Below are 12,194 nucleotides of genomic sequence, written 5' to 3'. Positions count from 1 at the left end.
GTACCTCAAAACACAAACCTACCCCTGAACCCTAAAAATACCCCTGTGTCCCAACCCCCAAACCTAGCCTTGAACCCTAACAATACCACTGTACCCCAAACCTACCCCTGAACCCTAAAATACCCCTGTACCCCAAAACCCAAATCTATCACTGAACCCTAAAAATACCTCTGTACCCCAAAACCCAAACCTACCCCTGAACCCTAGAATACCCCTGTACCCCAAAACCCAAACCTAGCCCTTAACCCTAAAAATACCCCAAAACCCAAACCTAGCCCTGAACCCTTAAAATACCCCTGTACCCCAAAACCCAAACCTACCCCTGAACCCTAAAAATACCCCAAAACCCAAACCTAACCCTAATACCCCTGTACCCCAACACCCATACCTATCCCTAACCCCTAAAACTAACCCTGTACCCATAACCCAAAGCTATATCTGAACCCTTAAAATACCCTAACACCCCAAAACATATACCTCAGTACCCCAAAACGTATACCCCAAACCCATACTTACCTTATCCAAACATTAAAAAAACATGCTTTTACCATTCATAAATTTACAACGAATTTCGTTGTAAATGTATGCGTGGTAAAAGCATATAAAATGTAATGCCATTCGTTATATTGGCATTGCAGATTCATGGTACTTTTGTAATGAAAGTATGCGGAGTGATGGTATGCGGAAAGAAAGTTGCGGAATAATGCGTGTTTACCCTCCCCCGGTAAGTACATTGGTGGCACGGCGGCCCACATCTCCAGCACCATACTCATATTTTTTCACCACCCATTTGAAAAATGCACAGGTCTCTCTCATTAATGGCCAGCACCGCCATACACTTTTAGACACACCACCCGCCACAAGTTCTAGAATTGTGAACTTTAGAGCTGGGGAGCTACGTTCAAATCTCTGCATCAGCTCAACATCCTGTGATTCCAGGCAAATCGCTTTATCTCCCCGTGTCTACCAAAAATTAATGCGTTCTTCTGTAATGTAAATTGTGCTCATGACATGTTGTCATGTTCGCGCTATATAATATTGCAAGGAAAAATAAAGTAGGGAAACTCGAGTTCACACACTACTGAACGCGCACTCTTAAGTGCATCAGTAGTGCACTGTGAATCGGAGCGTTTCACAGGCCTGTCACAGATAAGTAATGCTATCAAAACGAAATCCTACAAAACAATATACTACTGGCCGGCAGCAATTCATACCCGGACAACGTCGGGACGTGTTGCTAGTTAGTTTATAAGTGCCCGATTCACAGAATGAACTTAAGACTAAATCCTAAACTTACTACTATTTTGGTATTCACAGAATGCACTTACTACTTTCGGTATTCACAGAATGCACTTACTACTTTCGGGATTCACAGAATGAACTTAAGACTACTGACTTTATGTCCGCCGCCTGGCCGTATTTTCCGCCACCGGGCCGGAATTTACGGCACTCTGGCGGATTTTGCGAATACGGCCCACAATTTACGGAAGAGTGCCGTAATTTACGATTACGGGCCGGAAATTCCGATTACGGGCCGCAAGATACGGATTTTGGCAGTTGGTCATGTAATACACGGGTAAACACCTGTTCAAGTGCCTACCATCCCCCACCAGGGATCAGCTGATACACTGCAGCCAATCCCAGCCAACAGTTCCATTTTGCCATGGTGAATATTGCCAGTGCCGACCATCCCCCACCACAATCCAGCAAAAGCAAATTAGCAATAATTGACCAGCACTAGAAAACACATAAAAGCAGCACACATTGAAGGAACCGGTTTCTCCACAGAGGTTGTGGCTACAACACTCACAGTGACCCTGAAAATGGACATAAGGAGGAAAAGGAACTTCACAGGAGAAGAGACCACCATGCTTGTGGAGTTCATAGTAAGGCACCACAAGCGCCTCTATGGCTTACCACCCTACTGCATCAGTGGGGCACAGAAGGCAGTGCTATGGCAGAAGATAGCCACTGCTGTCTCAGCCTTGGGAGTGGAGAGGCGCACAGTGCAGAACATGAAAAAAAAGTGGCAGGGCGAAAGGCAGCGGGTGAAGGAGAACTACTCGAGGATTGAGTTAAGCAGGATCCGCCCTGCTGCATGCCCTGGACCCCGCATCCAGCTCACCCCACTGGAGGAGGATATCCTGTCAACAATACACCCCACCATGATCCATGGGCTGCCTGTCCGTGACGTCCGCTACGTGGTACCAGGTAAGTGGAATGAAAAGGAAAAGTGCATGAAAAGATTGTCTGTTACACTGTTATTGTTATTAAGGAACTTGTCCAAAGTGTAAATTAAAATATAGTCAGTCAGAGACTCATGTGTCACCCTCTGTATATAGCACCACAAGTCCCAGAATCCTTTGCATTAGAAATAGCAAATCCCTCCCCCCTATTGAAAACATGGACACAGTACTGCAGCCGTACATACACAACCCTGCTAATTTAATAACTGTTCATATTGACTGAAAATGTGCAATGCTATATGGAAATGCTAAATAAAGTTACAAATATAAAGTAGCAATTGACAGTTAATAGCAGGGAAGTGGCAGTACCAATGTGACATGCAAGTCAACCCTTGCGCATACACAAATGTGTTGTGTTTAGATGGTGTTGCACTGTGACGCAGGGATAGACAGATGTGTGTTGAATCAGATGGTGTGTAGGGGGACTTTGCTGGAGTCGTGTCGCAAGAGCGATGCAACTCCAATAATGTCCATGCACTGCCCATACCCAACGTGCTGCGCCACTCCTTACGTCTGCTTCAAGCAGGCGTAAGGTTGCGTTGCAGCGGCCTCTGAAATGTGACTCTGTGAAACCTTGTAGATTTCACGGAACCACTTGTAGGCTGCTCATCCCAAAGGAATGCCCACCCTGGCTACACCAGGGCTGACGCAGGCTCAATGTTGTCTGTCTCTGGCCCCTTAATATCGAGAATCCTTTGCGCCCGTGATTGTCTTGTTCATAATTTACCCAACTGGTAAACTTACCTGATGAAACATCAAGATCATCTGTACTTGGAAAATCATTTAAGGTCACTAGGGGTCCCGAGTGTTGCCCTGTAACCAGCAGTACATCATTTCTGCTTAATATTAAAGTGCTCCATAATTGGGCCATTTGTTAAAATGTCTATTCAATTGCAGAATTTCATCTGCCATTTGATCAGTACTTACATATGAAATGTGATACTTTTATTCAACTACTGCAGGAGCCATCCATCTTTGGCTCATGCAACACAGTGCACCCCTTTCTGAATACGTGTTATCCTTCTGAAATTCTTCTTTTGCATCATCTTGCACCCATATTTCACTGTTTTAGAATCTTCCAGTGGTTCTCCAGAAGAAGGCGTGTGTAACTATTCTAAATGTGTCGTCTGTTGCACACCACCGTTGTCACAGAAGTGATGCAACAGCAGTGTAAATCTCATTCAAGGGGCTTGTAAACCTGCCACAAAATCTATAGGGAGTACATCACCCTGTGCCAGCCTGAATCCCACCCATTAACAACTGAACATTATTTGGCTGTGTTATTGTGTAATTGGGATAGGAATATCAAATGTATGAAATATTTGAATGACAATGTACATATGTCAATGTGGTACTGAATTCTAAATGTACATAAGACCACTTGTGATTTACTTTGAAACTTCTCTAATTCCTGCACTATCCTGATCACGGTCCCTTCCCTTACCTGTCCTTCCTTTCCCACGCCCCTCTCCTCTTGGGCAATAAGAATAACAGTCTGATTCATGAAGCAAAATTGCGCTCGCAATAGCTTCGAAAATGCTATCGCGGGCGCAATTCCCATAGTCGGAATTCACCATGAAATTAGCGAATTCGCAAAAACAGATTTGCGAATTCGCAAAAATATTCGCAGAATCCCGGCAGGAGACCATTTGTGAATCGGAAATAGCGAGAATTCACGGATCCTGCGAAAATAATTGCGAAATCGCACATTACTCGCAATCGGTATTCATGAAAAATCGCAAATAGCGAAAAACCCAAAAATCGCATTTTGCAAGGCGCAATTTAAGGACAACCCAAAGCAGGTGGTAACTATCAAACCCATAGTAAAAAAAAATTGAAAAACCGTTGGCCAAGCAGTAAGTGGTGCAGGCCTGATCAAACACACTTAAGGAGAAGCAGCATCAGCAGAAGGAGTCTCACAATGCCAGGAATGTACATGGTGGTCAGGCGGCGAAGGCTACAGCGAGCAGCAAGGAGGAGACGCAGAATCCAGGCCAGGATATTCCGCGAGCGGGTCACCCTGCTGGGCCAAACCAGAGAGCAAATATACGCAAAGTACCGGCTGAATGGGGCTATGATCATCAAGCTAATACAGGACCTTGACCCCCTGATGCAGCACCCAACAAGGCGGACCAATGCCGTCCCAACACATGTGCAGGTATTGTGTAGCCTGCACTTTCTGGCCTCTGGGAGCTTCCAGGTGATAGTTGCAGTAGCTGGGGGGGATATCCCAGCCCACCATGTCCCGCTGCCTACGTAGTTTCCTTGACGCAATGCTGACCCAGCTACACCACCACATCAAATTTCCCACCAGCCAACAGGAATTGGATGAGACCAAGCTACAATTCTACAATGTCGCCCGTTTCTCACACGTGATAGGATACATTGACTGTACCCACGTCCACATTTGCCCACCTGCTGCTACGGATTACATGTACCGCAATCGCAAGTCCTACCACTCCCTCAACATCCAGATGGTCTGCAATGCAAAGACATACATCACGGACATAGTGGCACAGTACCCGGGGAGTACACATGACTCATTCATATTCCGGCACAGCGGCCTCCACACACGACTGGTCAGGGGAGACTTCGGGGAAGGACACCTACTTGGTAAGTACACTTTGCCCACAATGTCACATTGCGATTAAGTAGCTGCGCTGCACAGCCACTCACCCTCTGCTCCTCTCATTCAGGTGACAGTGGCTACGCCCTGCGTGAATACCTCCTCACCCCATACCTCAACCCTGCTACACCACAGCAACGGCGTTACAACGTATCACACATACGCACAAGGAATTGCATTGAGAGAACTTTTGGCCTACTGAAGAGCAGATTCCGCATACTTCACAAGACAGGTGGGGCCATGTACTACAGTCCTGAAGTGTGCTGCCGCATTGTGGCTGTGTGTGCTATCCTACACAACATTGCTACCAAGCGCCGGATACCTGTCGACATCTCTGGCAGTGAATCGCAAGGGGACGACTGGCCACTGCACATTCGCGCCATGCACGCGGGTAGAACCCAGCTGAAGGCCACAGACGTCGCAACCACATCACACTGAACAGTTTCTAGTGCACCCTCTACCCTCACCCCACAAATCACAATTGCATGCAAAATGTAATAATGACACAACGCCAATGTGTGATGCTAAATTAAATATTATTGTTTCATTCACAATAATGGTACCAGTTTCAATCTTGCCATTGCTAACAGTATTTTAACATACTGCTGTGTCCAATACACAGGGCAGGCTTATGCTCAGCCTGTGCCTGTACAAGTCCTATGAAGTCATGTGCGCCTCCGGCGCGAACCACCCAAGCGCCTCTGCGGCTCATCCTCATCCAAGGCACGTGTTCCTGCAGTGGGCCTGGTGCTGCGTCTGAGTGCCCCTACGTGTGAGGCAGAGTGGCTGCTCACACTCGATGTCCCCTCACTGGCATCATCACCCCCAACAATGGCAGGTAGAGCAGGGTGAAGTGCTGTCACGGCAGTGGTCAGGTGCTCAAGTACCCTGGCCACATCCTCGCAGCACTGGATGAGCTGCTGCTGCTGCGCAAGGGACCGGCGCGATATCTGCGAGGTGGCATTGCCTATTACATAATTGGACCGGGTGTAGGCGGTCAGCCGGGTCAGTAGCTGACGGTGGCGGCGGCGGGCTGCGTTGCGCTGCGATGTCATTGCAGCAGTGTTGGCCTCCATGGCTGCAGTCATGCGGGCCATTCCCTCCCCCACACCTGCCATGGCTGCCGTCATGCGGTCCATCCGGTCCCCCACACCGGCCACATTCCGGCCAATGTTGTATAGCTGAAGCTGTATGGCACCTTGCCGGCGTGCCTGCAGCTGATGAATACGGAGCATGCGTCGTTCCACACTCATTCTCGCCAGCCGCTGTCCATTCCCCCTCCTGGTGATAGGTGCATTGGTCTGCAGGCGAGACCTGCCACGCCTGCTCTGCTGGCCTGACACAGTGGGTGGCCGCTGTGTTCTAGCTGTCGCGGGCCCTGATGTTGAAGCACCAGCTGCTAGTGGTGTCACAGTGGGCGTTGCTGGTGCGGCAGGGGCTGGAGGCACACTGGTAGTGGGCCTGGCTGCGGGAGTAGTTGCTGCAGCAGAGGCTGGGGGCACACTGGTGGTGGACCTGGCTGCAGGGGTTGTTGCAGCGCCAGACGCAGGAGGCACACTGATGGTGGACCTGGCTGCAGGAGTTGTTGCTGCGCCAGACGCAGGAGGCACAGTGGTGGCGGACCTTGCTGCAGGAGTTGTTGCTGCGGCAGGGGCTGCAGGCTGTGTATGTGACGGCACCTCCTCCTCATCCTGTGCTTCCTCATCTATTTGCAGCCTCTCGCTGTCGCTGCTGTCTGCGCCACCTGTGAGGGGAAGTGGACGTTCATTAGTTGCATGTATCTGTCACACGTGCAGTTGCTACATGCATGCTGGGTGACATTCCCTGACTGCCTATGGCTTTGCATACTTTGGAACCTGTCTGGCTGCATTGTGGTACTTCTACATTGTGGCCACACTACATGTCCCACAATGCTTTAGGGCATTACCTGATGTGCAACGATGGCATGACTATGGAACATTATGGGAGGCTATATGGTCATGGCCATTCATAGGGGACAGGGTCGCAGTCGCATGCCACTTACCTTGGATGTCTTGGGTGGGGCGAGATGAGTCCAGACGGGTAACTCCGATGCACGCCTCAGCCTCCAGCGTGTCTTCTACTTGATCCTCCAAGGGGGTGTTTGGAGGGACTGTAGGTCCTCCCCCTCCAGTGCCCAGGGACTCTCCAAGCCTCTCAGCTACCTTCTCTTTGGCACGACCTCGGAGGTCGTACCAGCGTTTCTTAAGTTCGTCCAGTGACCTGTCGGCCACACCCACAGAGTTCACCGTGGACGCTATGCCCATCCAGATCCTGTGTTTCTCCTGCTCGGGCACCCTCCTTGAGTCCTTCCCGAACAGTTTGGAGTGGTTCGCCACCACCCCTTCAATTAAGTGCTCCAGCTCCTGCTCGGAGAACTTTAACTTTCTCTTCCGCCCTGTGGTGTTGCTGGGCCCAGGAACTGCCTCCTCAGACATAGCTGCAGTGTACTTTGTAAGTAGTAATCCAAGCAGAATTGCAGGAGCTCTCCCAGTTGCTGACTCGAGGTCTGCCTCACTGTGGTGAATGGAGGTGGGAACTGGCTGCTCCCTGGTTGTGATGATTCAGAAAAGGGGGTGGTGATGAACAGAGTGTCTGAATTAAGCAGACCACTCTTACCCAGTCCAAAGATCAGGGCTTGATCCATCACCGTTATTTATCTCACTGCCCCATCCCAGCTCAGAACCTGACTATATGCAAATCAGTCTGTCCCTGGCCCAGTGCATCATGGGAACAGGGCAGACTAAACTACCAAGCCAATTCTTCACCAGAAAGGAGACAAGCTACCGGGGACCGGTTTCTGGCATTTCAGCCGTCTTCGGCCCGGCTTGCTTGAATCCTGATGGAGCAGTGAGAAAGGGACTCATGTCTGAGTATACCCTGCCACACCTATAGTGGCCAAAAACGATTCAGAAAAGGGGGTGGTGATGAACAGAGTGTCTGAATTAAGCAGACCACTCTTACCCAGTCCAAAGATAAGGGCTTGATCCATCACCGTTATTTATCTCACGGCCCCATCCCAGCTCAGAATCTGGCTATATGCAAATTAGTTTGTCCCTGGCCCAGTGCATCATGGGAACAGGGCAGACCAAACTACCAAGCCAATTCTTATATTCTATACACCACCCCCTTTTCTGAATCGTTTTTGGCCACTATAGGTGTGGCAGGGTATACTCAGACATGAGTCCCTTTCTCACTGCTCCATCAGGATTCAAGCAAGCCGGGCCGAAGACGGCTGAAATGCCAGAAACCGGTCCCCGGTAGCTTGTCTCCTTTCTGGTGAAGAATTGGCTTGGTAGTTTAGTCTGCCCTGTTCCCATGATGCACTGGGCCAGGGACAGACTGATTTGCATATAGCCAGGTTCTGATCTGTTGACTGGGTATGAGTGTTCTGTTTAATTCAGATACTCTGTCCATCACCATCCCCTTTTCTGAATCGTTTTGTCCACCATAAGCGTGGAAGGGTATACTCAGATGTGAGTCCCTTGCTCATTGCACCATCAGGATTCAGGCAAGCCGGGCTGAAGACGGCTGTAATGCCAGAAACCGGTCCCCGGAAGCTTGTTTCCTTCCCAGTATAAGAATTGGCTTCGTAGTTTGGTCTGCCCTGTTCCCATGATGCACTGGGCCAGGGACAGACTAATTTGCATTTAGCCAGGTTCGGAGCTGGGATGGTGCAGTGAGCTAAAAAACGGTGATGGATCAAGCCCTGATCTGTTGACTGGGTATGAGTGTTCTGTTTAATTCAGATACTCTGTCCATCACCATCCCCTTTTCTGAATCGCCCTGGTTGTGATGTCATCACTGTGCTCGAAATGCGACTTCCCGTTTTCCCGATCTCGCGATTTTGCGATCTCGCTTTTTACGATCTCGCGATTTTGCGATCTCGCTTTTTACGATCTCGCAATTAGCGATATCGCTATTTGCGATCTCGCAAATCCGACACGGATGTAGCCGGAAATAGCAATTTTTCTGCGATTATCGATAATCGCAAACGGTTTTTGCGGCCGCGTGCGAATCCCTTTTTTTTATCGCAAAACATCATGAATTCCGTTCTGCGATTTCTCAATTGCGATTCGCAGTTAATCGCTAATTGAGAATCGTAGAATCCGGTTTTCATGAATCAGGCTGTAAGTCTATTATTGTTCTTGTTGAATGCATTGACAACCGATCTGCAATTGAGGATGTGTATTAAATAACATCCCTCAGAGTAATTTGTCCGGAAGTTTTTTTTTAAAATATACTTATTATATGTGAATTGTGATTGTGCATCTCTAATATGGCTTCGACTGGGACCCCTTTATACATAACATTGAATACCCAGGTCCCAGTACCGTTGGGTCAACCCTTACTTTATAACAGCCTGAATCACAAAGCAGAAGGTGAGAGGATAATCAGATGTAAATATGTCATTCACATATTCTGTTGTCCATTTTCCACTCTGCCACGCCATTACATCCCCAACACACCACTGCTCCTACCTGCCCCGTCTGCGGCAGTACTTCACAACACTGTTAGCACGCAGAAGATATGGTCAAATCCCCAAACGTTCCACAAACACATTTCCCATTTGTTTACTTTTCTCTATTCTCACCCATTGACACATCCAGCTTAAGCACGGACAACTGTAGTAGCAGAGGTCACCGCATCTAATTGGAGGAATCAGCAACGTACAGAGGAAGGCATGACAACCACAAGAACTGGTAAGTCATGCTGGCCAGGAGATGGTCAAAATGCATACATTGTCATGAGACAACAGAGGGACAAATAGTGCCCAGATATGAAAGTCAACCAGTGATGCAAAATTAGCTTCATTAAAATTAGAGTTGTCAATGGACATTCACCTTTACCATATGACATTTGTGAACAGCCAAATACAAAATGTAATATGTCTTGGCTCATCATACCTTTGTAAATGTGGTACACAACTTGTATTTCACCAACAGACCCAGACCGGGGAAACCATTCCTGTAATCGAAGGCCACAACTAGTCAAAAGGGTGTAAATAGTGTCTGTAGAACTCATCAAGAAAGTCTATTTGCACAGATATGGAAATGTAAAACAAACAGTGAGATACCAGTCTCTGTAGTATTGACAATGCAGAGAAGTGTGGCTCAGGGGTTAGAGGCGGCAGACCTGGAGCTTGAGTTCGGCCCTGGACCAGGGTTCAATTCCCCGCCTCGGCGGGTCTTGGGCTCAATAATTCCACGGACTCGATAATTCTCGCTCTGGTGCCTTCTCGACTCACGGGTTCACACTCTGCGACTCTGGGCAATAGCTTGCTTAATCTCCACATCGGCCCCTCGCTGTGGGATGCCTGGCTTTCACCTTGTGGATACCCTGCCAGGGTTATCTCACAGGGGAATACCAGGACGGGTTCCCTAAGCAAGCGCGGAGATGCCCCAGGGTAAGTCATGCGCTATATAAGCTTCATACATTTACATTTACATACACTGTCCAACTTCAAATCTTAACAACCAACATTAAATTGCACAGTCCACACAGCTGGTCATGTACTGCGTACATTGGATGGATAATTTTCTGGACATCAACAAAACACGATAGTGGACCTTACCTCAGAATCCGTAGGCATGTCATTGTGATATAGTGAAGTAGTGTGGCTCACTGGTTAGAGGCGGCAGACCCGAGAGCAGAGGACGGCCCGGGACCAGGGTTCGATTCCCGGCGCGGCAGGTTTCTGGACCAGGGTCAGCGGACTCGATAATTCTCTCGCCTCGGTGCCCACTCTGATCAGCGATCACACTCGGCAACTCTGGGCATTAGCTTGCCTCATCTTCACTAACGGCCCCACCAGACCGCCGGGGATGCCTGGTCTCACCCTGGAGATACCCATTAAGGGACCATCTCTCAGGGAAGCCAGGAAGGGTTTCGCAGCGGTCGAAGCGCCTTGGGACCCTCCGGGTAAGTAGTGCGCTATATAAATGCCTATACATTTACATTACATATAGGTAGCATCAAGGTAGTGGGCCCATTCCAAGTGATATGTGGGAGCACTACTTGCATTATGTATTACACACTTCTGCAACAGTGTTGTCCACAACTGCTTGTGCTTGTCCTCTGTGCCAGAAATTGAAAGCATCACATGTGGCAGCAGGAATGTAAAGTTGCAAAACACACTTATTATTGTAGGTACAATGCGGTCCTCCCAGATACAAAGACGCACACTGACTCCTGCTACTAGGTTGGACTTGACATCTGTCCAGGGACCACACACTGCTCCGGTGCTGGCCCTGGCTGCATGCACATAAATTGTGCCTTTCACCTCCACTATATGTGTTGTATAACACTGTTGTCCTGCATCACAATATGCTCACATAGGACATCAGACCCTGGTGGCAAATGAGAGGCTGACACAAAATATATGCCAAGTGTGTGCAGAATGGACATACAATAGAACAATGTGTCATATGAACTGACCAAAACACAACAGGCTTGCAATTCAATGATAGGATTAATCCGTAGAAAACCATACATGGTCAAATCAAAATTAAATTGGTATGGCCGAGGCACACACTGGTGCCAGTTGTGTACCTTTCAGATGGGTGTAGGGGCTGCTAAGGTGACTCTTCATGCACTAACACCTGCAAAATGAATTGGCTACACGATAATCCAGTGCAGGTGGGAAGCCTCAAAGCTTTTCAGCTCATCTGCAGTGTGTGATCATAACCAAATTTTGTTTTCTGCTTGCCTCCCTTCGATCGTATTCACATGTATAGGTGAGTGTTTGACATAAGAGGTTTGGATGTCTGCTGCCCAAGACACCATCCGTTGTCATGTAAGTAGTACCATGATGTTGGAAATGGAGTATGGGAACCGAGAACACTCAAAGGATGGACATTAGTAATCTGTGTTCTCTCATTCAAATATGAGCTGTGTGACCTCATGGGTAAGGAAGCACAAATGGGCAAGATCATGTCTCTGACAACTGCACATCTCACACATGCATTCTTAACTGACTTGTTAACAGACAACATTACACCCATGATAAAAGTTAGTCTCAATGGTAACAGTGAAATCAGTGTGATGCAGATGAGTCAGGGTCATTTATCCCCTTCCTTGAAATATCAGTAACCTTCTCGTATAAGTTTGTCAGTTGATGTGTCATCCTATTGATGTCAGTGCTGCATGGTTGTTAGACCTGTCTGGCTTTTTGTCGAAGTCCCTCCTAATAATTATTTATTTTGTCCCCTTTTTGCCCCTCATACCCTTATTAATTTTTGTGTCTACTGACTTTTTGTAGGTGTTGGCCAGGGGGATAGGTGTTCTTTTCCCCCCTCATAATA

This window comes from Lissotriton vulgaris, chromosome 7 (assembly GCF_964263255.1).
Source record: "Lissotriton vulgaris chromosome 7, aLisVul1.2, whole genome shotgun sequence".
NCBI lineage: Eukaryota > Metazoa > Chordata > Amphibia > Caudata > Salamandridae > Lissotriton > Lissotriton vulgaris.
This window is presented reverse-complemented; position numbering follows the sequence as displayed.